General features: G+C 42.4%; 1 protein-coding gene across 1 annotated transcript in view; it reads left to right on the top strand.

Moving 5' to 3' along the window:
• The window catches only part of LPAR3 (lysophosphatidic acid receptor 3), a 93,571-nt gene that overhangs the window by 58,083 nt on the left and 7,739 nt on the right, over positions 1–27,749 (top strand). The window lies entirely within an intron of this gene.

The following is a 27,749-nucleotide window of genomic DNA, read 5'->3' as shown; positions in this document are numbered from 1 at the left end:
GGTTTTTGATTTGGATTCTAAGATTACAGCAAATGACTGAGCTGACAGAGCTGGTTATGGCCTGTATGGAAGAAACTTGCATTTCAGTTTCTAGTTCTATACTTAGATATAGAATTCCATTCATGCATTAACTGTTCTTTTGATTGTAAAAACAGGCACTAACTCATGTCAACCGAAGTGGAAATGGAGCAGAGCACAAGTGTCTCACACAATCCCAGGGTGTGGAGATTTGCCATGCCTGAGAACAGCCTGGAACCAGGGACTGGAAAGCCTCGTGTTGTCCAAGTTCTGTATTCACTTCTCTTCTGAGTTTCTCTCCATATTCTTTTTTTTAAAGATTTATTTATTTATTTGAAAGTTAGAGTTACACAGCAGAGAGAGGAGAGGCAAAGAGAGAGAAAGAGATGTCTTCCATCTCCCCAATTGGCTGCACACTGGAGCTGTGCCAATCTGAAGCCAAGAGCCAGGAGCTTCCTCTGGGTCTCCTGTGTGGACACAGGGGCCCAAGGACTTGGGCCATCTTCCATTGCTTTCCCAGGCCATAGCAGAGCTGGATTGGAAATGGAGCAGCCAGGTCTGGAACCGGCGCCAATATGGGATGCTGGAGCTTCAGGCCAGGGCGTTAACCCACTGTGCCACAGCACCAGCCCCATCCCTCCATATTCTTATTTTATTCTTCTTCTATGAAGGTTGTTCCCTAGCTGCTGCTTTTTATATGGCTCAAAACACGACAGCCCATGGCTCCTATGTATTCAGGTCAAGGTGTCTTTTTCCGAAGTACAAATTCTCCGGGAAGGGTCTCAGCTGGTCCCTTCTGGACTCAGATGCACTCAAATCTGGCAGGAGCTGGAGTCAGGGGAGGGGATTTGGTAGATCTAGTCTGGGTCAAGTACTTTGAAGCAGCAGTGGTGGTCAGCAGTGGGGTCGGGTTTGCCAGGAGCCTCCCTTGTGTTTCCGTGTAGATGCATCCTTGCCTGTGGCTCTTGGAGGAGAGAGATTGAGTAATGGAGAGGGCTGTGCCAGTAGAAGCAACTACCATAGAAGAGCGAATCTTTGACTTGCAGGTATCCATTTTAGTCTCAGAATATGAAGCAGTAACTATGGAATGATTTGAAAATATAGAGGTGGAAGCTTGGAAACTGACAGAGGAACTGTTGTAAAGTTCTTAGACCCTCGTGGAGGCTTCATTCACTTTTCTCTTCCTCTAAACAACAAACCCCATTTCAACGGAATCCAAGGACTCTCTTGATTTTTACTTATAATGGGGCTTTATTTCAAAATGCTTTGATTAAATTGATGAATAGAACAAATACTGGTCATTAAAGGGTCACTGGTTGTCCTCACAAACCCCTAAGAAAAATGAAGATCTTTATGATTATGCTACTATTTTAAGTAGGATTTAATAAAAGTCACAAAAATAGGAATTGGATTTCAGGAATTCATTTTTGATCTGTGATTTAGAAAACAATAAGCTGTGGAACTCATTGGATCCTTTATTATCTTCCTTCCTAGGTATTGCCAAAGACAGGGTAACTGTTGAGAACTGAGGGACTAGGGGCCACGTGTAGTGCAAGTTCTGGTTACCGTTTCTTCACAAGGCAGTTCCAGTGGGCATTTGCAGGTGTCACAGCCACAGGGCCCAAGGCTTCTGGTTGCTCAGCTGAAGGCAAGTCTGAATAAAACTTCTCTCTGTTCTGTGTCTCCTTTCTCAGGCAGTGGGGTTTCTATTCCAATAGTCATTGAGCAAAAGATAATGTCCCTGATGGGAGATAACATAATAAATTCCTCCACAAACTCCCAGCACTGTTGATTCCTGTGGTGATGTCTTTCGTTAAACAAAATCAGTGTTTTAATGAGACATCTGCTTTGTTCTGAAGAGTACACTGTCAAATCCCCTGTGGATGCCTGGGGTGCAGTTTTTTTCATTGTCAATATGTAAATTGTTAAGAAAAATTCCCTTATCAAATGATATTTCTTTGACTGTAGATATTCTCATAAATCTAAGAGACATTGCCTTCTAACTTTAATATCAATTCAGTCCTCTTGTATAGTAGTTTATCCTTAGTGTAAGCAAGTGATATGCTTGGAGTGGCACTTCTGGGCCATATCTTCTTTGGAGTTTGTTAGGGGCCTACTGGTTCTTCTGCTGTTTGTTGTTTTGTTTTAAAAGCCAACTGATAAGATATTTAGAAGGAATCTTTAAGCTAAGTGTTTGATGCTTTGTAACAAGTCTTTGGGTGACATTTAATTCCAGGACCAACATATATTTAAAAATTTTCACTTTATCTCTGTCAGTTCCTCTTGGTTATAAAATTGAACTGGTGATATTCATTCAGTTTTGCAAGTGCTTTCTGCTTCTTCATTGACATTAAGGCTAAGAACAATGAATACTTAAATAACCCTTATTATATGCTAGGAACTCATCAAAGCACTCCACAGATACTTACTTGTTTAGTTCTTCAATAAGTATGCGATATTATCCCTTTTCTATGCAGAGAAGTTAAATAATTTGCTTAAAAGCACTCAGGAATGGGAAGAGCTGAGATCTGAATGAAACACATTGGTTCTAGAGTATGCTGCCAACCCTGGCGTCATATTGCAAAGCGTTGTCATTTAGTAATTCTGCAAACACCAAAAGTCAGACATGTTTTTTCCCTTAAGGACCGACAACTTTTGGTGCAGAAAATTGGGGAGAACAGCTAATTATACAAACAGGTTGTTGTTGTTAAGTTCTAAAGCATCAACCAGCTTTGAGAGATCATGCATGCTTCAAGACCAAGCGATACCTAAAGTGCCTCTGCTTCCTTGCCTATAAAAGGGAGCATAATACTACTCACCCCAAAGGTGATGTATAAAAATGCTTTGGTGGAGCCCCAGACAATAAGTGTAAGCTGCTGTGTTTATTAAACTGAGCACTGCCAGCTATAGAGTTGTGCGAGGAAGTAGGTTGTGGATTTGTCAAGCAAGCTGAAGGCAGAGGGAGCTGCAGAGACAGAGAACCAGAAATGAAGACTGGGTGGCCAGTCCAGGGAACTGCAAATAGCACAGGAGACAGAACAAGGAGTCACAAGAGATGTTGATCAGAGGAGCAAGGAGGCGGACAGGTCAGCTGAGTGAGTTCATGAAGGCCTGTCTATCAGGTTGTGGACTTCAGGCCTTAATACTGGAGAATTTTTTTCCCAAATTTTTATTTATTTGCGAGGCCGACAGCAAGAGATCCCATCTGCCGGTTTTCTCCCCAAATACCTGCAATGACCAAGGCTGGGCTGTGCCAAAGCAGGAGCTAGGAATTCAGTCCAGGACTCCCACATGCATGGCAGGGACCCAGCTACTTGCATGATCACCTGCCAGGGTCTGCATTAGCAGAAAGCTGGAGTCAGGAGTCAGGTCTTGGTATTGAACCCAGGTACTCTGATATGGGATGTGGTTGTCTTAACCACTAGGCCAAATGCCTACCCCCAGAAAGCTTTCAAGAAGGGAGGTAGCATTGTCAGACTTGCCAGTTATGATGATCATGGACTACACTGTGCACAGTGAACAGAGATAATACTGGAGGCAGGAAATCTGTTTGGAATGTTATTAAATGAATCCAGATGAGGGATGATGGTAGTATGATGTAACTCTCATCAGAGAGATAGGAAAGTTGGAAAGAATGAATAGATTAGAAAGAGATCAAGGAGGCAGAATTGACAGCACTAGTGATGCTCAGACTGTAGGAGGAAGAGGGATATAGGTAGGGGAGGAAGAAATTAAAGACCCCCAAATTTCTGAACTGGACAACTGGGTGGATAGTAGTACTGGCTCTGTATATGTAACCCGTGTACGAGTACAGCTACTGCAGTCACTGAAAACGGCGCTAGGAGTAGATGGTGGAATACGTTCATACAGTACAGGAGGGTACTCTCTGAAGGAATCCACCTGGGTCAACGAGTCAGTACTGGCTGCATGGTTTCTTAGCTTTTATGTAGAGACACTAATGACCAGCTACTGACACAGGGCTGTTGGCAATGGTGATCTCCCCGCCAGGTACCTTTTGTCCCAGGAATTTCCTGCTTGTTTACCAGCTCCCAGGACCTATACTGGTAGGAAGTGAGTACAGCTTTTATCTCCTGGAGGTGGCCTGATGTTCTCTATCCTCCAATATGTGCTAGGCCTGTGCTTTGCAGAGCTCTGTGATTCCATTGTATTACAGCAGTAAGGTCAACCCCCACAGGAAGATATTTCATAAGTAAATGTCAGTGCTAAGTGATGTATATTCTAAGGTACCATTTCTGAATCATGTCATTTTTTTCCAGCTCCAAGTAACATTCTTTTCATCCTTGTTTTTGTGCAAGTAAGAATGTAAGTTTCTACATAGAGGTAGAAACCGTATCCCCTTTGATTTTTACCTAATAAAAGTTGTGTAAAGGGAAGTGAAGTATGATTGCAGTCTGTACAGACTCTTGCAGCCTCACCAGTCTGTTTCTTCATTTTCTTACACCATTCGTATTTCAACCCTCCTTTTCAGTAGCAGCCAACTGATATGAATGCCATTGTGTGTGTGTGTGTGTGTGTGATATTGAATGCTAGACCATATTTCCATGCTTTATGATGAGAACTCCTGCCTGTCATTTCATATAGTGCCCTGTTGATTCTATCAGAGTTGGTATTATCTTGTTTCTTTTCTGGAATGGAAAAGAACCCCAGATTGTTCTTGCTAGTCCCAAACTTTGCTCAGAACGTGTAGGGAACCACATCTGCTAACTATGTGAAATTGGCCCAGAGAATTTTCTGTCTTCCTTTAAAATGTTGTACTCATATCAAGTGAGGTTGTTTTTGTAAAATTATTTTTTTCTTAAGAGTACAGAGCTTTTAGTTTTCAAGTTAGATTAGCTTTCATTGAGTCATTTGCTGGTAACAGTTATTTAATCCCTTTGTGTATAAATTTCCTCCTCTATACAGGGAAGACATTAGAAAGCACAAAAATTGCTGTTACTTTTGAGCATTATGGTTTTAGAATTTTGTTCTAATTTTCTAAATAAAATTCCAAATAGTTATAGTTGATTGAAATGAAAGGTTATTGTTCATAGACTGTATGTGAAAAAAATGAGTGCAGCAGTTTTGAGCATCAGAACCTTATGTTTCATTTTCTGACCACTTTTAGAAAATTTTGAATATATAATAAATATGAGCCATGTTTTATGAGGTTGGAAAATAAGGCATGAATTTACATTGCTTACCTAACTAGTTTAATGTTTAACAAAGACTCCTATATACTTGACAAAATTGCAGAATGGATTTTTAAGTAAAAAAATAGGAAGTGGTATTTGTAAGGCACCCTATAAATTAAATAACAATTAATCCATTACATTTCGTGATATGGTTGCCAGGCAGGTAGATCAAGAGAATGCTGTAAATGGTATGGATGTGGATTTTGAAAAGGTCTTTGATGACTCGATGTAAAATTCTGGCGAGCAGAGTGATGGAACAGTTAGGAATGTGTCAGTAACCAAATTACACCTAAAGGCTGGTAATTAGACAGGATTGATGTCCACCTAACAAAAATCTCAAGGCTAACTCTGCACTTGGCCTGTATTTCCTGAGCAAAAGAACAATGACTTAGAGCAGACATAAAAACATTGCTATAGGTGGCTCAAAAGGTAAATGACAAAAAGTGAGGGAAATAGGTAGAAAGATCCACACTTCAACAGATATCAACAGAGTACAATCATACACCAAAGGAGTGGGAACAGTGTTTTATAATAATGGATGTGGTTGCTGAGTTTAGGTAACACATGAACATGCACACTACAACCATCCAAACACAAAGATGGGGATAAACCTCCTTAATAACAATGAATGTTCTGGGACAATAAAAGCCTAAGGATTTTTGTTAATCAGAAGTATTGTAGGGTAGGGGCCATCATGCCCGTGTTCATGTGAAAGGGGAATGTGATTGTAGGCTCCTAACTTGAACGAGTAGAATCCAGAATCGGGGAAGAAATTGTTTTGTTTTCTCTGGATGTATGTAAAAGTATACTGGCAACTGAGGCCAGCTTAAGTGTATTTAGCAACTTTAGGAAGGAGCCTGGGTTTTGAAGGATCCAGAACAGATGAAAGAACGGGGGGAGTGTCCCCAGAGAACAGAAGAAATGGGGACACGGCAGTTAAAGCAGTTTAAGAATTGCTTCCTGGGAAATGAATTTTATTTCTGAAATTTAGAATCTAAAACTAGGACCAAGAGTGGGAATTACAGAAGGGATATATTAACTCCTGATATATATATATATATATATATATATATATATATATATATATATATATCCTGATATATAACTCCATATATTAATTCCTGATAAAGGAAACTTTTTTTCTCTAAAAGCTGGAGCTGGTCTCCAGTGGAGTTGGCTGCCTGTTGGAGAGTGGTGAACTCCTCATTACTGGAGCTATAAGGTAGATGTAAGATAGCTCTCAGTTGTGGTGCTATTTAGGGGATTCTTTCACAGCACAGGAGGATGGATGGACCACCTCTCAGAATTCTTGCAAGTCTCAGAGTCTCTGATTCTACAAGAAAACAGTTTTATTGGATTCATTGATTTTTATAAGTATAGAAAGATGACTTGATCTCATTTGACCTAAACATGAACATTAAATCCTTTAATTGCACACGTATTTATCATCTGCATAAAACAAATGATCTTGCCAAAGGTCCTGTGAAATGCCATTATTCTGGCTGGTGAATTAGAACTGACAAGGAAACAAGATGATTCATATAAAACTTCAGTGTAATCACTGTAGGCCTATAGGACCTGCAAAATTGACATTTTGGGTTATGGGAATGTCTCTACTGTTCTACCTCTCTTCCTATTACTTTCATCTTCTGTATGGTTAGCCAATGGTTGAACTCTGCTGTTTGAATTAAAAGGACTTCTTTAACCTAGGCCAACATCTACATGTATGTTTATTTTTTGTTTAAAGATTTATTTATTTATTTGAAAGGCAGAGTTACAGAGAGAGGGGGAGAGAGAGAGAGAAATCTGCTGGTTCAATCCCCAAATGGCTGCAGTGGCTGGAGCTGGGTCTATCTAAGCCAAGAGCCAGGAACTTTCTCTGGATCTCCCACATGGGTAGCAGGGGTCCAAGGACTTGGACAATCCTGCTCTGCTTTCCCAGCGAGATTAGCAGGAAGCTGGATCAGAAGTGGAGCAGCCGGAATTTGAACCAGCACATGCTACCCCACAATGCCAGCCCCTTACTTGTATCTTTAGATCATTCATTTATTCATGTTTGATCATTCATTTATGAATAAATATTGATTAAGTGCTACTTTATGTGTGTTGTTCTCATAGCTGAGAATACAAAAAAGAAATCAGCTGTATACATGAGTTTAGTCCCAGTCCTTGAAATACATGAGAGTACTTCAGATGTTAATGGAAATTGGCATTAAAAGACTTGTGTTTGTGCAAAAAAAACCCTTTAAAATCCATGCATAATTTTCTCATAATGCACATTTCCACGAACTTTTTGAACCTTCATATGATTTAGTTAAGAAAATGGACATAAAAATAAAGATATTTACAGCCTTGCTGGTGCTGTATAAGAGGTATGCTGAATGTAAAGGTCAGTTTTGGCAACTTTGGTCACTTGGGTCATTTTCACTTAGTTTCATCTATATAGCTATGTTCTAAATGGCTACATTTATTTTCAAAAACTGTTGCACCTCTAGGATTACTCAGAAAACAAAAGGTAGTTTGTGTATCTCAAATAGCTCTAGTTTGTCAGTATTTTCCCACCTCTTCCTAGACTCTTAAGTTTGGTTCTGATCATCTTTAAAACTGGAGAGTGAGGTCAACAGCAAAAATGGCTAACACGCAGAGCCTCCCTCTGTGCCAAGCTCTGTTCTGGATACCTGATGTATAGTAAGTCCACTGGGGACAGACATTTGGCCTGGCAGTTATGCCTGATTTCACTTCCTGGCCCTGACTCCAGGTCCAGCCTCCTGCTAATACAGTTCCTTGTAGGCACTGGTGATAGCTCAAGTAGTTGGGTCCCTGCCACCAATGTGGAAGATCTGGAATGAGTTCCCAACTCTTGGCTCTGGCCCCTGGCCCAGCCCATGCCATTGTGTGCATTTGGGGAGTGAACCAGTGAACAGAAGTATACTCTGTGTGTGTGTATATATATCTGCCTCTTTCATTACTGTATTAAAATATATAGTGATGTATAAATGATATATAGACTTATATAACACATAAATTTATATGTATATCCCTTAAAACCACCCAAGCAGATGGATATTCTTATTTTTAATATATATATATTTTTTTATTTATTTGACAGGCAGAGTGACAGAGGGAGAGGCAGAGAGAGAGATAGAGAAAGAAGGAAAGAGAGAGGGAGAGGTCTTCCATCTGCTGATGCTGGTACTGATTAGGCCAAAGCCAGAAGTCTAGAACTCTGTCTGGGTCTCCCACAAGGGGACAGGGGCCCAAACACTTGGACCATCTTTCTTTGCTTCACCAGGCACATTAGCAGGGAGCTGGATTGGAAATGATGCAACTGGGACTCTAACTAGCACCCATGTGGGATGCTAATGTTGTAGGCAGCAGCTTAACCCACTGCAACACAATACCAGCTTCCAGATGGGTATTCTTATTATCATCTTATGATGGATAAGGTCATTAAGGTACAGGGGGAATCAATAGGTTAAATAAATATTACTCAATTTTATATAAAAGGAAGTGGTAGACCTGGGATGTGAACCCAGTAGTCTGACTCTAGAGGCTAAGCTGCTCAGTCACTGCGTCATGTTGTCCCTCTGACCAATGCTGTTCTAAGTTTCCAAATATCAGACTATAATAGGCCTTTCCTGGAATAATAATAATAAGAGCCAATGATAGAGCCATGATCGTGATGATGATGTAATGATCAACACCGCACGGAAGGGCCTCGTACCCATTTTCTCAGTCTGTGTTCATCACCCCCTGAAGGGGAATTTCTTGTCTCTGTTTTACAGATGAGAAAACAGGGCTCAGAGGGTATTACCCAGGTTTACCTAAATAGTAAATCCTTGTGTATATCTACATCATTAAGTAAAATACCACATTAGTCATTGCATACAATAGTAAACACAAATGTTTCAGGAAAAATGTTGAAAGAGGGAGTTTTTACATTTTTCCTATGGGTGGAGAGGGGAGGTCTAAGGGACCAGAAGATGAGCTTTTTCTGTTCGAGTGTCATGATGTCTTTGGTTCCACAAACTCTTACTGAGACTCCTTTTACTGAGCTAGGGCGTTTGATTTGTCCCATATCCTAGACCAAGGTAGAAAATCTCTAATTTAAAGAAAGACCACTTTACACTTCGAGTGATCTTTCTCAGCTTCTGTATTTATGTGATTTAGAAGTTTCTTCTTCACTGATTAACAGTTTACAAAATATTTATTGTTTACACATTTTGACCTACTAATCTATCTAATTACTAGGATGATAAAAATAACTTTTTGAACAGAAGATTCTCTGAAACTATGGTGTGTGTTTTAAATGTGTTTGATTTATCCAAATGTGGAAAAACTTACACTGTACGAAGATCCTCAGACTCTTCTGGTCTATATTAAAATAAACATTGAAAATCCAAGGAGGAGCCCTGGCTTCTCAGTACCTGTGATAACATGGTTCAGAGTTCCTTTGGGTGAAATGGGAGTTGTTCCAGCTTGTCATTTCATAGCACCAAGGTGTGGTACTTGATCTCAAAAAAGATTGGTAAATTTATTTGTGACATGTTTGGCCAGGGGTTGGGACAATAGTTTGGAGAGTATCCTTTCTCCCCAATAATTCAAACCCTACCTTCTCCATGATGTCTTCTTCAATTACCCCAACCTGTGATTGCTTCTCCAAGTTCCTGTCTCATTCGCCCATGTCGTTCATTTCCTGCATGTCATTTACTACCTGATGACAGTTTTTTTTCCAGTGTACTCCTGGAATACTTTAAAGGCAGGAACTGTCAAGTCATTTTGAGCTCCCAACATTTATTGGAGAGATTAATAATTGTGTTGATGATTATTGAAAAAATAAGAAATAAACCACATTAACATTTTGTATCAGTATTCTTAGATGAAGAGGGGCCCTACATATGGTTGGCAACACACATCTGAACTGTGATCTTCCTTTGCCATAGGAAAACCTGGTGGTTCAGCAGGACAGCACTGCATTCCTTGTTTTTACCTTGCTGCATGCTTTCCAGGATACAGTTACGGGAAGTCTAATTCCATTTTCAGCAGAAATCATGTTTTAGTAGAGAACCATGTTCCCAGTCAAGCATCTGAAATGCTCAGTCTTTCTATAATGGAAATTTGCACCAATAAATTCTGAATTAGATATTTATTTGTATATAACATAAAGCAAATATAGTAAAGTATGCACACATATGTGTGTATATTATACATAAATATAAGTGTATATGTCTATATGAATTGTATGTTTTAAGAATTATCTCATTTTCCGGTACAGAGGTATAAGAGGTATCTGAAGGATCTTGAAGAAATAACCAGCAAACCAGAGACACTTCTTCCACCCCTTGCAGGGACAGGTGGGGTCTTATGTAAGACAAGGCTCACAATTTGGGAGGAAATGATTGGAAATTTTTCTAAATATTATCAAAGAAAAAAAGGATATGCCTAGCCAAGAATAGATTAATGAATAAAACCACTGCAAATCAACTTGCTCTAAGTCTGCAACTCTCTATGAAGCAATGAACTGTAAATGGACGAAGCAGACTTTATGAGTGACTTACTATATCCATGTGCTCATAACAGAGTGTATTTTGAAATTCCAACCACCAACCTGAGAAATTTGGGAATAGAATAGACTAGGGATAAATTCATATTGAGAAGAGGTGGGTCTCCTTCAGTGCTGTAGACTTGATGGTACCAAAAAGTGATCAAGGTTGATTTCTTGGGAAATCTTCCATCTGAAAACATTGCATTGGAATGAGACATTTTACATGAAAGCCCAACAGGGAGAATGTTTGATTTTTCATTGTGTTTCTTCTCTGTGACATTTCAACTTTCCTTTCATGCCTGCCTGGAAACTGGGCACCTTCTACACAGGTCGTCCCATCAGATGTCCAGAATCCATGGTGACTGAGGCAGTGTTTCTGCCCTGGAGGTGCTCTCAGTCTAGTGGCCAGATAGAAGGAAAACCTAGTAATTGAGACAGTAAGTGTGGAGGGGGCCATAGAAGTGTGGGGCAGGAACATGTGACTCAGCCCTTGGGAGAGTGACTGGGGAAAGCTTTGCACGGAGTCTGACAATGGGCTGGCCTCCAAAGAATGGGGAGGCATCACTGGGCATGAATAGTGGCCGAGGGAGGAACGTGAACAAGGAATGAGGTCAGAGCCAGCTTGCCTTTTCCTTCCTCCCTTTGCCTGCCCTCTCTGGTGGTGGTGGTAGGGGGTGTGTATGTGTGTGTGTGTGTGTGTGTCTGTCTGTCTTGTCTGTCTGTCTATCTAGAATGCCAATGTATTTATTTGGACAAAAGCAAAATAATTACCAAGGGGTTCAGGTAACTGGCAAGTTCAATTATAATCAGAAGTTGCCTTTTGTACCCTAATTTACTTTTGGTAGGAATGTAAACTTGCACAGCCTTGACAGTATGGATATATTTCAGAAATCTGAATATAGACCCACCATATAATCCAGCCCTCCGATTCCTGAGAGTTTACTCAAATCAAAAGAAATCAGTGGGGCTGGTGCTATGGCGCAGCAGGTTAACACCCTGTCCTGAAGTGCTGGAATCCCTTGTGGGTGCCGGTTCTAGTCCTGGCTGCTCCTCTTCTGATCTAGTTCTCTGCTATGGCCTGGGAAGGCAGTGGAAGATGGCTCAGGTCCTTGAGCCCCTGCACCCACGTGGGAGACCCCGAGGAGGCTCCTGGCTCCTGGCTTTGGATTGGCACAGCTCCGGCCATTGTAGCCAACTGGGGAGTGAACCAGTGGATGGAAGACCTCTCTCTCTCTCTGCCTCTCCTCTCTGTGTAACTCTGACTTTCAAATAAATAAACAAATCTTAAAAAAAAAAAAAGAAGCATATGAAGGAGTTATCTGTACTCTATGTTCATTGCAGCACAGTTCACAATAGCTAAGATATGGAATCAACCCAGATGTCCATCAATTGTTAACTGGATAAAGAAATTATGTTATGTATACACTATGGAGTACTACTCAGCAGCAAAAAAAGAAAGAAAGAAAGAAATCCTGTGTTTTGCAACAAGATGGACACAACTGGAAATCATTATACTTAGTGAAATAAGTCATTCCAGGACCGGCACCATGACTCACTTGGTTAATCCTCCACCTGCAGTGCCGGTCATCCCATATGAGCGCCGGCTTGTAGTCCTGGTTGCCCCTCTTCCAGCCCAACTCTCTGCTGTGGCCCAGGAGGGCAGTGGAGGATGGCCCAACTGCTTGGGCCCTGCACCCGCATGGGAGACCAGGAAGAAACACCTGGCTCCTGGCTTCGGATCAGCGTAGCTCCGGCCGTAGTGGCCATTTGGGAGGTGAATCAATGGAAGGAAGACCTTTCTCTCTGTCTCTCTCTCACTGTCTATAACTCTACATGTCAAATTAAAAAAAAAAAAAGAAAAGAAATGAGCCAGTTCCAAAAAGAGATATGTTTTCCCTGATCCAAGGTGACTAATAGAGTACGTAAAATATGATGTATTGGTGTGAAATGAACATTTTGAGATTCAATGATTGTTTACAGCCCTTGTCTCTTCCGTTGAGGAACAGTGCTTTTTTTTCTTCATACTGTTTGTTGAACTCTTTTACTTATTGTATAGTTAACTACATGATCACTAAGCAAACAGAAAATAGATCGTTGTAAAAATTAAGAGTGGGAATGGGAGAAGGTGGAGGAAGAAAATTTGGAGCATGGGCAAGATGGAGGTAGGATGGGAAGTATCACTATGTTCCTAAATCTCTATATATGTAATACATGAAACTTGCATAACAAAGTTTTTAAAAATTTTAAAAAATAAACAAAAACTTGAAAAACAAAGTTGTCTTTTGAACAAGATCAGACAGTAGAGAGAGTCCAGGGGTAAGAACAGCCTGACCTTGACGTCTTGACCAAGAGTTTTCCCCAAGGGAATAGAATTGGGTCCTTCCGTGCTCTGATGGTGTTCTTCTGCCTAGATGGTATTGCCTTCAGTCCACAGCAATACAGGTCTAGCCAACCTAGAGCTGCAGTATCTCTGTCTGGTGACTTCATTTGAGGGCTTACCTCAAAGAGTAACCCCTTTTCCCTCATGTCCAGGTTGTCTCCATGGCATCTATTTGTAGTCCCTGCCATGTCTGTCTGCCTCCCTTCTATGCCTTTCCTTTCCCCTCCCCCTTCCCTTCCCGTTTATGTCCCTACCATGTGTTCCACCTCTGCTTCCATCCTCACTGTATGCATGAGTCTCCCATCACATTCCGTCTATGAAACTTTGAAAAGTTGCTCAGTACAAGATAAGAAAATGTTTCTAGATAGCATTTAGCTCTTAACTTTGTCTAGTGGCATAATTTGTTCATTACAGTAAGTTATTAACAAGATTGGGTCTTACCAGTGCTTTTCTTGAGCATGAACCTTACTGGCAATGGTTTTTCCTAAGTCCCGTGAGGCCTGTACCATTCATTACTAGGACATGATGTTTCAGGGGAGACTCCAGAACGTATCAGAGCTGGAGATCCTCTCCTTTGCAGTAGAGCATCTCTGAGGAACCTTGTTCTTTGTGAGATAGAAGGAGATATGGTCATCAAACATTTTGATTGGCCAAAGAGAATTGAAGATCAGGGTTTATGTAAGATGCAGCAATTCCCACATTTGCCTGAGCATGGGAATCCTATGTGGCATTTGTTAAACATCCCTTCTTTGGGTCGCTTCCATGGAATCAGAATTGTAGAGGGGAAGTAGGTAGCCTTGTATGTGTGGGAAGAGCCTGTAAGTAAATTAAGCAGGAAAATCCCTGATCTCAGCCTTCATTTGCAACCGGGCCAGTGGCATTTGGTAAATAAATCACTCACCCTATCAATTCATAAGAAAATAATTGCATGGAGTAATACAGGGAAACCTGGCATAATAATATTTTAGGGAATGACTAAACTGGACACAGCTTTTATGGCACAAAGAAAAGGCCTCTCCAAAGAGGCATTCCTGAGCTGAAACTCTGAGAAGGAGCTAATGAAGTCAGGAACTGGGAAAGACCCAGTGTCTGTCTTGCTATCCCTTTCCTGAGCAGTCAGCACTAACACTGGCTCCTCGTAGAAGCTCCGTAAGTGTTTTTTGGATGATGCATGAGGTCCTCAGACAGCAATGATGTGTGCAGGATCTTAACAGTGAAGTCAAGTGAGTGCTCTTTAAGTTTGAAAGAGTTAAGTTAGGTGAGGTTGCCATCACAAATAGGATGCAAGCAGAATCAAGCAGAATTCCTAAGGAAAAAGAGAAAATAAAGAAAAGTGAATAAAAGAGCATGTGAAAAAACTGGGCCAAGGAAGGCAGTGCAACTGCCAGGGACTAGAGGAATGAGGAAAGTAAGAAAACAAGTCCATAGTTGCTCCTGTGGCTTTCCATACCCCCAGTTAATGAGGTTAATCAGTAATTATTGCCATATTCTTGGAATTGAACAGTGTGCACTTAGTGGCATTGCTTTGCGTCTTACAAAGTAAAACTTAAAGTCTTTAGAAAACCAAGGTGGTGCTACATTGCATTCCTTTGAAACAAAGTATGGTAAACACTAATTGCAAAAGCTTAAAGAAAAGTCAGATATGATAAGGATTAGCAAGTACAAGATATTTTGACAGAATTTGAATGGTACTCTGAATTCTAACCTGGCCACATTAAAATGACACATGTTTGCTATTTGGATTATTTTCTTCTTGACAGCATAAATCATAAAAAAGTAAAGTGAGTTATTGGAGAAGCTGGGTACTTAAGAATTAGCAGGGTGTACTCACAGCAGACTATCTTTAACTCTGTGTGTGTGCAGATGCTTGCTTCACTCGCTTTCACTGTGTGGGCTTGGAATAGAATGAAAAAGGAACGCAAAGTGTTTTCCTGTGTCCTGGTGCCAGTGTCAAGATCTCAGGTGGAACTTAAACTTAACTTGCTTAGTAACCTTTTTTGGGGGATTGTTTTTTGTTTTGATTTGATTTTAGATAGTCATGATGATAGTGAGTTAGTTTTCCATCTTTCATGGGACAGATTGAATTATTGAAATTAGCTCATATGGATATGAATTGTGTCTTCTTGGTGTCCGCATACTGACATGGTCTATAAAACAGTCTTCTGGCACCTGTACCTCTGGTGGACAACATCCTCTCAATACATACTGTTGTGTCAAAGCCTTTCGATGTGCTTTGTTGCTGATATCATTCTTCAGAGCTCCATTGACTTTATTCAGTTGCAATTCTTACCAAATTTGGTTATTTGCATTCTAAGCTCTCAATATGTTGGAAGCAGCCAACTGAAGGGGAGTGGGGAACACCCATCATGGCTTGTTAGAGACACTGACACACTGGCCATGGATGGCTAAGGACCTTTTTCACTGGGGACAAGCGAAGGGTAGCTGTCTAGTAATATCACCCGCTCTGCAGGTAACAGATGCTCATAGCGATGACATAATCATCAAGAAAAGGAAAAGAGGGCTAGGCATTTGGCCTAGTGGTTAAGTCATCCTTTGAGATGCCAGTGTCCCATCTTGGATTGCTTAGGCATGATACACACCTACAGCTCCTGACTTCAACTTCCTCCAGTTATGCAGCCTGGGAGGCAGCAGGCAATGGCTCAAGTAATTGGTTTCCTTCCAGGCCGGCGCCGCGGCTCACTAGGCTAATCCTCCGCCTTGCGGCGCCAGCATACCGGGTTCTAGTCCCGGTTGGGGCGCCGGATTCTGTCCCGGTTGCCCCTCTTCCAGGCCAGCTCTCTGCTGTGGCCAGGGAGTGCAGTGGAGGATGGCCCAAGTGCTTGGGCCCTGCACCCCATGGGAGACCAGGTTAAGTGGCGGCCATTGGAGGGTGAACCAACGGCAAAGGAAGACCTTTCTCTCTGTTTCTCTCTCACTGTCCACTCTGCCTGTCAAAAAATTAAAAAAAAAAAATAAATTGGTTTCCTTCCAATCACATGGGAGATCTGGATTAAGTTCCTGGTTCTTGGCTTCAGCTTGGCCAAGTCCCTACTATTATGGGCATTTTAGGAGTTAAGCAGCAGAAGGGAGTTCAGTCTGTGTGTGTGTATGTGTGTGTGTGTGCCTCTCAAGCAAATTTAAAAGGCAAAACTAAAAAACAGCCAAGTTGTGATGAGTAGGCTCCATTTCTTAAGGAAAGGGGCTAGTGCTTCTATTTGAAGGCTGTTTAAGCCTATTATCTGGAAGTTGGACTTATGTGGCCCTTCATCATCTGATGGTAAATAAATAAAGGAACCTAGGGTCCTCCACCTCATAACACTCTGTGGTGGCCTCCACCTCCCCATCCCCTGTGTTCAGCTGGGGACTACCCATAGTCATGATCTTAGGGGAAGGGCTCCTTTGGGACCTTTTGGCTCAGTGTACAGTCCAGTATATTTCTCTTTCTTTACCTTTGGACTTTTTTTTTACTTAATGTACAACCAGTAGACAAAAATTTAATATTTCAGTAACCTTACATTTTACACAGTTTATTTTTATTGATTCCACCTCAAGAGTTATTACATAAGTTTGTCATTTAATGACTTTATGTTCTTACTGGGTATCTTCCTATTTAGTAAACTAATTACACAGAATGGAGTGAAACTGGCATGAAAACATTCCTTGGGAGAAGCAATCGTCAACTTCTAGTTTCACAACTTGTAGAATCCTCTTGTGGCATTTTTGCAATAGAATCTAGCCCATGAAAATATATTTGTTGGGGGATGGCGCTGTGGTGTAGAGGGTTAAACCTCTGTCTGCAGTGCCAGCATCCCGTATGAGCACCATTTTGAGTCCCAGCTGCTCCACTTCTGGTATAGTTCCTTGCTGTACCTGGGAAAAGCAGCAGAAAATGGCCAAGTTCTTCAGTCCCTGTACCCACGTGTGAGACCTGGAAGAAGCTCCTGGCTCCTGGCTTCGGCCTGGCTCAGCCCTGGCTGTTGTGGTCATTTGAGGAGAAAACCAGAGGATGAAAGATTCTCTCTTTCTCTTTCTCTCTGTCCCTCCCTCTCTCCTTCTCTCACTGTATCTCTGCCTTTCAAATAAATAAGTGAATCTTTAAATTATATATATAATATATATAGTATATACTATATATTGGATATTTGTCACCAAAATAGAAATGGAAGTAGTTTTAGTAAGGGTGTGTTATTTAAAACAAAAACATGCTTACAGCAAAAAAATTAACATAATAAAATTTATAAGGAAGAGGATAAAAGTAATTTGGGGGGCCAGCACTGTGGCATAGTGGGTAAAAGCCACCGCCTGCAGTGCCAGAATCCCATATGGATGCTGGTTCTAGTCCCGGCTGCTCCACTTCCAATCCAGCTCTCTGCTATGGCCTGGGAAAGCAGTATAAGATGGCCCCAGTCCTTGGGCCCCTGCACCCACGTGGGAGATCAGGAAGAAGCTCCTGGTTCCTGGCTTCAGATTGGCACAGCTCCGGCCATTGTGGCCATCTGGGGAGTGAACCAGAGGATGGAAGACCTCTCTCTCTATCTCTACCTCTCTCTGTAACTCTGCCTTTCAAATAAGTAAAATAAATCTTTAAAAAAAATTTCTAGATTTCTGAGGGGTTTTGTAAATCTTAAAGTTAAAAAATAAGAACTTTTGCTGCCGGCTTTGTGGCATAGCAGGTAAGGCCGCTGCCTGTGACACCAGCATCCAATATGGCCCTGATTCAAGCCTCAGCTGCTCCACTTCCAATCCAGCTCTCTGCTAATGCACTTGAGAGAGTAGCAAAGATGGCCCAAGTGCTTGGTCCCAATACCCACGTGGGAAACCCAGAAGAAGTTCCTGGCTCCTGGCTCCGGCCTGGCACAGCCTTGGCCATTGTGACCATTTGGGGAATAAACTAATGGATAGAAGATCTTTCTCTTCCTCTTCCTCTCCCTCTGTTTCTGTAACTCTGCCTTTAAAATAAATAAATCTTAAAAAAACACAAAAAACTTTAACCATTCAAAAAAGCCTCAAGTAAGTAGAAAGAAAAAGAATCTTGCAGACCCACAGTACTCACTGAAGAACATTTCTGACCTAAAACCTTGACTGAAATTCTTGTCGAAGTTTGCTGATAAAGTGTTCATCAGAAATGACAAATACTGACTTGTGTGAAATGAGCTAGCAGATAGTCTTCAAACTGTGTAAAAATCACTTCTGTCAGTTTTTACAAGATGTGCCTATTGAGCACTCCTGAGCTACGCGAGAGCTGTTGGGTAGTGACGTGACTGCTGGCAGAGTCGTCACACTGCACAGCTCCGTGGGCGCCGTCAGGCTCTGTGGCTGGCATTTCCAGGGGCCCTGCAGTCCACACCTGGGCGGCCTCACCCACAGGTGATGTGATGCCTGCACAATGTCTGCGTGATGGTTTTCCCTTCACTTAGATGGCTGGTAGGGTTCTGTTGGTACACAGAATGCAATATTGCTCACTCACATGGTTTTGAGTCCCCTCAGGAGGGAAGAATTGGGGGCCTGAGGGGTTGCCCACTTTCCTAGTGACAAGGACAGGCCTGACCTTGCCTCCTGGAACTTTCTCTGAGTTAGAAACCTCTTAGAGTTATTATAAAACCTTGGAATATTTTATTTAATGGTGTATCTTTAAACAGAGGTATCTTATAAGCATAGTGCAGCAGTCATAGACTTCTTTTTTTTAATCTTTTTTTATTAGTATAAAGAGAACAGATTTCATGCACTCCATAGCTATGGTTCCAAGAAGAAAACCACACTCCTCTCCTCCCTCCCTCCCTAACAAGATAGTAGAAGGGAGAGAAAAAGTCCAGTCCTGGGAGCAAGAGCACCAATCCAGTGGTCCCTTCTGCATGGCCTTTATCCACAATGCACAGCCAGAGGTATTCCTAATACTTCTATCCATTTAAAACCTACATCCGGGGCCGGTGTCGAGTCTACTGTTTAAGACATGTCCCACATTGGAGTACCCGGGTTTGGGACTCAGTCCCAGCTCCTGACTCCAGCTTCCTGCTAATGCAGTGGTTGATGGCTCGAGGAACTGGGTTTCTGCCACCCATGTGGGAGACTTGGATTGAGATTCTATCTCCTGCTTTTGCCAAGTTCAACCCTAGCCCATTACAGGCATTTGGGAAGTGAAGCAGCAGGTCATGGTTTTTCTCCCTCTATCCATTTCTTTCTGTCTCTCTGCCTCTTGAATAAATCAAAAAGCCAAAACAAACCTCAATCCATGGTGATGCTACCGGGGACACTCATTCTCACTCTCATGGAGACGATGAGTCAGACCCTTACAGCATCTTGTTTATGCCTGCATAGTAACCGTTTACACATCGGTCTCCTTGTTATTGCTGGTGATTCAGCACAGTGCCTAAGACTTAGATGCTCCCTGTACACTAGTTGAATAAATATTGAATGTCCAAAAGTGCTCTGAGTGCCCCATCAAGACCCCAGTTTCTGCTGCGATCATGACATGCATCTGAAGTTGTAGCGCAGAATTCTCTCACCTGGTGCTATGCGAGGCATCCATTTTTGCCTTTCTTCTCAGTTACCTGGGCTATATATTGGCTGTAATTAAAGCAAACTGAATAAAAACCATAACCATCAAATGTAAGCATCAGAAGGAGTGCTACAGGTCATTCTTGTCCAACACGTTAATATATAGGTGAAGAAACAGAGAGCAGAGACATTATGAAGATTGTACTCTAGGTTTTGGACTCTAATAAAGAATCCTTACTCTTTCATCTAGTGAGCATCTATTAGCACTTGGCTAAGCACTGGATAGTCTCAGTTGGGTAAGATAAGGGATCTGTCTCTCTTGAGGATGTCAGTCAACAAGGCAGGTACAAGAGTATAGAAATGGGGGAGTGTAATTAATTGTGAGTGTGAATGCACAAGTACTGTGGCTTTAATGTCCCCTCCAGAACTCATGTTGAAATTTAATTGCCATGGGGCCTGTGCTGTGGTGCAGTGGGTTAACGCCCTGGCCTGAAGTGCCGGCATCCCATATGGGCACCAGTTCAAGACCCTGCTGCTCCTCTTCCAATCCAGCTCTCTGCTGTGGCCTGGGAAAGCAGTAGAAGATGGCCCAAGTCCTTAGGCCCTGCACCCATGTGGGAGACCCAGAAGAAGCTCCTGGCTCCTGGCTTTGGATTGGCACAGCTGCAGCCATTGTGGCCTTCTGGGGAGTGAACCATCGGATGTAAGACCGCTCTCGCTCGCTCACTCACTCTCTCTCTCTGCCTCTCCTTCTCTCTCTGTGTAACTCTGACTTGCAAATAAATAAATAAATCTTTTAAAAAAAGAAATTTAATTGCCATTACAATAATATTAAGACATGAATCCTTTAAGAGGCAGTTTGGCTGTGAGGACTATGTGCTCATGAATAGCCCAATGTCGTCATCCTGGGACCGAGCTAGTTATCTCCAGAGCAGGTTTGTGCTAAGCTTGCCCCTCCCCCCGATCTTGTGATCCTTACCTGCCCTCCTGCCATGATATGTCACAGCACAGAAGTCCTCCCCAGATACTGGGCCACATGGTTTTGCATTTCCCAGCCTTCAGACTCACAAGCCAAATAAATTCCTATTGTTTACCATTTTCTTAGTCTGTGGTATTCTGTGATGGCAGCAGCAAATGGACTAAGATGTGAGTGTGCACACACCCATGCACATACACCTGTAGGCACACAGCTGCTACTGAGGCACTGCCTATAAATTGCATAAGAAGCACAGTAGGGGAAGTAACCAATACTTGTGGGCAATCGAAACTCATATTTTCTGAGCGTTTTCTGTGTTTGGCCTTCTTCACAAATTGTCTCAAAGATTCTCACAAAAGTCCCATTGTTCATTTCATAGCTAATAGGAGACCCAGAAAAGAGAATGGTTTGCCTTCACTCATACACTGAATTTCTTTCATATATATATATGTATATATATGAAATATGTATATTAAATATATATATTAAAGATTTATTTACTTGAAAGTCAGAGTTACACACACACACACACACAGAGAGAGAGAGAGAGAGAGAGATCTTCTGTCCACTGGTTCATTCTCCAGTTGGCTGCAATGGCTGGAGCTTCGCCTATCTGAAGCCAGGAGCCAGGAGCCTCCTCCAGGTCTCCCACATGGGTGCAAGGGCCCAAGGACTTGGGCCATCTTCCGTTGCTTTCCCAGGCCATAAGCAGAGAGCTGGATCACAAGAGGCACAGCCAGGACAGGAACCAGTGCCCTAATGATATGCCAGCACTTCAGGCGGCATCTTTACCCACTATGCCACAGCATCAGCCCCCAAACACTGAATTTCAACTCGGATCTGCTTGATTTCAGGCCTATGCTCTTTTTACTGGAAGAGGAATGGGAACTGAGTTTTCTCTCCCTGAGAGGTTCCCCTGCAGGGCTGGAGGCTGCCTGGAGAACTGGACAGCAAAGGACTCCGTGTCAGAGCTGGGCTCCGAAGCCAGTAGTGTTGTGGTGATTAGTGATGGCCATTGGGCTCGGGTGAGGAGCGGAAGCTCCATGTGAGGACATTGGCAGCCCTGAGCTCTACTGTGCTGGAATCTGTCCAGGTTCATCTCTGTCAGGCGGCATGGTTTCAGCCCACTCCTCCAGTCCCTGCTCACTTCCCATTCCCTTCCTCTGGGCTCAGAACAGCGTTTTGTGCCGTCTGAACGCCCAGAGTCTGGTTTCCTCTTCTAGTTGACTTTCCTGTGCATTGCCCCATGCTTTTAGTCCTTTCAAAAATTTTCAGCTCCGTAGAAGAGAGCCCTCTTACATTCCCTCAGGGCCCTGTTCTGTGCTAGTGCAGTTTGTGTGATAAAATGTTCCGTACCTACAGCTAATGTGCATCTCCGGGAGGTACAACGAAGGCCTTCCTCATCCACAGGCATGCTTCCAGCTGGAAGAACTTCAGATCCTTGGGCAGGGCTAGTTGGGATCTGTCAGTCTCTAAGACTACTGAGCAAACAGCTGCTCCTCTGCCCATCCAGATAGCTGACCTCACACCTCTCCTTAGATGCCAGAGAGCCCTTGGTGTGATCATTAGTGAGGGAGTGAAGCATTGTTGGTCAGTACACATGGTGCTTAACGTGGCATCTGGAGGTGGAGATGGTGTTTTCTTACTTACATAGTTTATGATTTCCAACTATCGCCAAGAGTTAAACACTAGAATTAGGTCTAGGCTGTGGTTCTAGCTGGTATGACTGTGTTTTAAATTTCATCTCACAACTCCTTGGCATCGAGATTTCCAGCTTTCCAAAGCTGGCCACAAATTTAAAGCAAGTGTCTAAACCGGTTGTTAGAGGCAAAAGATGCAGCAGTGGTAGCAGTGCTGCTAAATGAATCATTTGGGGGATATCTGACTCCTTGTCACCTAGTTGAAGTATCTTTGTGTTTTCTACACTATAAATAATTCAGACTTACCAAATCATATTTTCATTCCTTCCACCTATGTGACAATCTATTTTCTCAATCATTGGGCTTCTAAAATTCTGTGGGTAAAGGCTTGCGTTGTGGCGCAGCAAGTTAATCCACCACCTGTAATGCCAGCATCCCATATATATTTGCCTGTTTAAGCTCTGGCTGCACCACTTCCAATCCAGTCCCCTGCTAATGTGCCTGGGAAAGCAGCAGAAGGTGGCCCAAGTCATTGGGCCCCTCTACCTGTGTAGGAGACCCGGATGGAGTTCCAGGCTCCTGGCTTTGGCCAGCCCTGACCATTCTAGCCTTTTGGGGAGTAAACCAGCAGATGGAAGATCCATCTCTCTCTCTCTGCTCCCCTCTCTCCTCTCTCTCTGCCCCCCTCTCTTCCTCCCTCTCTCTCTTCCTCTTTCTCTGTAATTCTGCCTTCCAATAAATACATTTTTTAAAAAATCCTGTGGGTAAATGAATATGAATCTAAATGCACACCACATCTGAAAGTTGTATTTTAAAATTGTTGAGCAAGTTCCTTAATGCCATTCGTGAATTTTCACCTGAATATTCTGTTCATGCGACTCATACATTATAATGCTTCTAACCCAAAATAGAAAAGTGCTTCAAAATTTTACTTTCAAAACTCTTTTTCAAGGAAGAAGAATACTTCCCTAGGATGAGGTCCACAACCTGATTTTTATGTAGAGTTGTAATTTTCTATTTTCGTAAATCAGACAGCCCTGTGGCTTCCTAGGTTAGTATTATTGCTTGTGTCCTGCTGCTTTTTCCTGGGCTAAAAGCAAAGAATAACAGAGTGAACAGATTTAAATCATATCCTCCTGGCTGATGAGCTTAGTAGTCCATGTGCCAAAGTGAGACTACTTTGTGCAGTTGTTTGTATTGTTAAGGGTGTTTTATCTGTGTGCCACTCACATGTCAAGTTGTTTGTTTCTTAATTCCATGTATGAGCTTTTACACAGATGGAAATATGCCTCTAGGATCACTGGATAGAAGAGGAAAGGATGAGTTCTGAAGAGCAGGGTTCATCTAGCCCCAGTTTTCTGAACATCCTGTCTGTAACCTAAACCCCAGGAGTGTTCAATCTCTTCTTAATTAATTAATTTATTTCCATTGTATTTGAAAGGTAGAGAGATATATAGAGAGAGAGCTTCCATTTGCTGGTTCACTCCCAAAAGGCCCCTGACAGCTAGGGGTCGGCCCTGTTGAAGCCAAGAGCATGAAATTAGATGCAGGTCTCCCATATGGGTACCAGGGATCCGAGTACTAGAGCCACTGCCTGCTGCCTGCTACAGTGCCCATAAGCAGAAGCTAGACTGAGAGCAAGGGAGCTGGGAATCCAACCAGGCACTTCGATGTGGGGTGTGGGTGTCTGAAGCTGCACCTTGAGCATGGCACTGCAAGCCCAGCTCCTGAACCATCTTAAATACATTCCAGAAGGCATGTCTCCCACACACAAGTGATGTGCTGCTCATTTCCTAGAATGTGGAGATGAAGCCACAGCCAGAGCATTGTTTGAGATGTTTTGTAAACTTCCAAATCGGGGTGAGCAGTGGCTACAAATTGTCTAAGTATAATATTGATTAGGAATTTTGAAAGATCTTATTTTTACTTGTCACCAACATTTTCTTTTCTTTCTTTCTTTCTTTCTTTTTTTTTATTTTATTTTTTGACAGGCAGAGTGGATAGTGAGAGAGAGAGACAGAGAGAAAAGTCTTCCTTTGCTGTTGGTTCACCCTCCAATGTCCGCTGCGGCCGGCGCATCGCGCTGGTCCGAAGCCAGGAGCCAGGTGCTTCTCCTGGTCTCCCATGCGGGTGCAGGGCCCAAGGACTTGGGCCATCCTCCACTGCCTTCCCAGGCCACAGCAGAGAGCTGGCCTGGAAGAGGGGCAACCGGGATAGAATCTGGCGCCCCAACCGGGACTAGAACCCGGTGTGCCGGTGCCGCAAGGCAGAGGATTAGCCTGTTAAGCTACGGCGCCGGCCAACATTTTCATTTTTAATTGTAGCCTCCTTCCAAAGTTTTAGACATTCCTTAAGTTGATGTTTCTGATTACCTTAAATTTCAATAATTAAAGTGTCATCTCCATACTGTAATTGAATATTCATATATATATATGATATACTTTAAAAATTAACATTGAACTTATTTTATTGATTTTTGGTATAGACTAAAATTATTTTATTTAATTATTAAAGGAAAGCGCATATATTGTCTAACTGAACTATTAGTGAGTCTCTGAAACAGACACTCAAGTAAAATTAAAAAGTCATTAAAATAAAAAAAAATGATTGCTTCTTATTGATGTAACTGCCCATCACTTGATGATAGGACATTAGATTTGCTCTCCAAACTTAATCATCATGAAGACATTCACTCTTCACAGTTGGCACATGATAGATGTTTACTTAGGAAATATTTATTAATGGAAGGACGTAAGGCTTCAGTGCCTCCTATTGTTGCTGAGTCCCGAGTCCACATTTCAACTTGGAGCTCTCAAGGTTCTGACCCCTGCTTCTGGCTGCCTTCCACATCCCAACCGGAGGGGTTCCAGACACTCTTAAGCGCCCACTGCCTAAAATCTCCACCTTGTCAACATGCCCCTCCTCTGTCTCCCCTACCCAGTTATCCCAGCCACACGCTACCCAGCCTCCCTGGGTTCTTTTTTCCACCTCGCTTCCTAGACCAGTACTCGTCATGACGTCTTAGGTACCTTCCTCCTCACCACCTCAAACCTATCTACTTCTGTTCATCTCCACACCCACTGTTTGGGGATCTTGGTCAGTGTCACCTGGATTTTTGCCAGTCCTAAGGAGTCTCCCCGCCTAGAGTCATTGTTCTCAAATGTTATCATGCATTCCCCAGGGAACTGGTTAAAACTGGAGATGCCCAGATCACACCTTCTTCTGTATCTCATCGGGCAGGACTGGGTAAGGGCACTCATGCGAGGCTGATGCCATTGGAGCAAGACTTTAGTTTTACATGCCTCCTTTCCACCTGAGTACTCAGATAAAGCTGTTCTCAGAATTACAATTGGGCGGGGCAGGGGTGGTAGGCCTTTGGTGCAGCACTTCAGGTGCTGCTTGGGACGCCACATTCCATGTCATAGTACATGGTTTGAGTTCCAGCTTCTCCGATTCTGATCTTACTTCCTGATAATGCACACACTGGGAGGCAGTGATGACAGATCAGGTAGTTGGGTCTTTACAACCCATGTGGGAAACCCAAACTGAGTTCCAGGTTCCTGGCTTCAGCGTGGACTAGCCCTGGCTGTTTGGAGTATTTGAGGAGTGAACCAGCAGATGCAAGATCTCTCTCTTTCTGCCTTTCAAAAACAAAGAAATTTTTAAAAATGAAACCCAATTCTGTCAGTCTATCCAAGGGTTCCTCATCCATGGATTTAATTAAGGATCAAAAATCTTTGAAAAATAATTGTGTCGTTGTTGATGTGTACTGTGTACTTAGACTTATAATGGTCGTGTCTGTACTGAACAAGTACAGACTTTCATTGTCACTGTTGCTAACCAATATAGTATAATAATTATTTACATAACACTTGCATTGTATTAGATATTACAGATAATGTTTAGATGATTTAAATTATATAGAAGCATGTACATAGATTCTGTGCCATTTTATATAAGATATTTGAGCATGTGTAGATTTTAGTATCCATAGGAGATCCTAGAAACAATTCTCCCTGATACCAAAGGCCAACCATATAAGGCTATCCACACCATTGATTAGAATTCTTCAGGGAACCACTATTCTATAATGGTAGCTTTCAAAGTGTGGTCAGTAGAGTTGCCAAGAGTTTCTTGGCACCAAGTAGTTCCTCAGTGTGTGCATGGGGGAGGAGTTTTGGAGTGCAAAGATAAGAGCACATGTTACAATGCAAGACTTCAGCCAACACCCTTTCCCCCCACCCCGACTTTTTTTTGTTTGTTTGAGTTTTAAGCCAGAGCAGCTCTGATTATGAAGTTTAATAGTACGTTTCCTTTTGGTGAAATATTTCTTTACTTTAAAAAAAAATGTTGGAGGGGCCAGTGCCATGGAGCAGTGGGTTAAGCTGTGGCCTGCTGTGCCAGCATCCCATATGGGTACTGGTTCGAGTTCCAGCTGCTCCACTTCCAATTCAACTCCCTGTTCATGCACCTGGGAAAACAGTGGAGGATGGCCAAAATCCCTGGGCCCCTGCAGCCACATGGGAAACCCAGAAGAAGCTCTTGGCTCCTGGCTTTGAAACCTTTAGGGGAGTAAACCAGCAGATAGAAGATCTCTGTCTCTCCTTCTCTCTGTAACTCTACCTTTCAAATAAATAATAAATCTTCAAAAATATATGGGTGATATTATTTTTAAAAAATTGTTTCAGCCACAGATCTGTGGAAGCAGATCTCAAGCTTCTGATTTTAAAAATTGAATCCCACAATAAGAAATATATACATTCAGGGACGGCGCTCTGGCAGAGTGGGTTAAGCCTGTGGGTGCTGGCCAGCATCCCATACGCGTGCCGATTTGATACCCGGCTGCTTCACTTCTGATCCAGCTCTCTGCTGTGGCTTAGGAAAGCAATGGAGGATGGCCCAAGTCCTTGGGCCCCTGCACCCACATGGGAGACCTGGAAGAAGCTCTTGGCTCCTGGCTTTGGATCGACTCAGCTTTGGCTGTTGCGGCCAATTGGGTAGTGAACCAGCGGATGGAAGACCTCTCTCTTTCTGCCTTTCCTTCTCTGTGCAACTCTGACTTTCAAATAAATAAATAAATCTTTAAAAAGAGAGAGAGAGAGAGAGAGAAATGTATACATTCTATATCACAGGGCAATACACATATGTTTTGGAATATAGCTGAAATAACTTTCGTACTATACTTGATGTACTCTGAAGTTTTCTGATTCACCTTTTTTTAAATTGCTGATTGCAAACCAACTAAATTGATTTCACAACCAAGTGAGTTGCTACTGAGTCTGAAAAACCTTTGATCTGAGCTTTCTCATTAGGGTTTCTTTATGAACCATAGAATAGAGAAATATTTCCTTAATCTTCTCAAAAGCAGTATATAATTCATATCATTGTAGATACTTGGAAGAAGTTATTTCATTATATACAATGGATGTCTGAAGGCATTCAGACTAAAGTCTCTGGATGAACTCCTGGTTGTAAAAGGCTGACAGTGTCTGTGCTTTAATCC

The sequence above is a fragment of the Lepus europaeus genome, chromosome 5, assembly GCF_033115175.1.
Source record: "Lepus europaeus isolate LE1 chromosome 5, mLepTim1.pri, whole genome shotgun sequence".
Classification (NCBI taxonomy): domain Eukaryota; kingdom Metazoa; phylum Chordata; class Mammalia; order Lagomorpha; family Leporidae; genus Lepus; species Lepus europaeus.
Note: the sequence above shows the minus strand (reverse complement) of the source record. Positions and strands in the feature narration are given on the sequence as shown.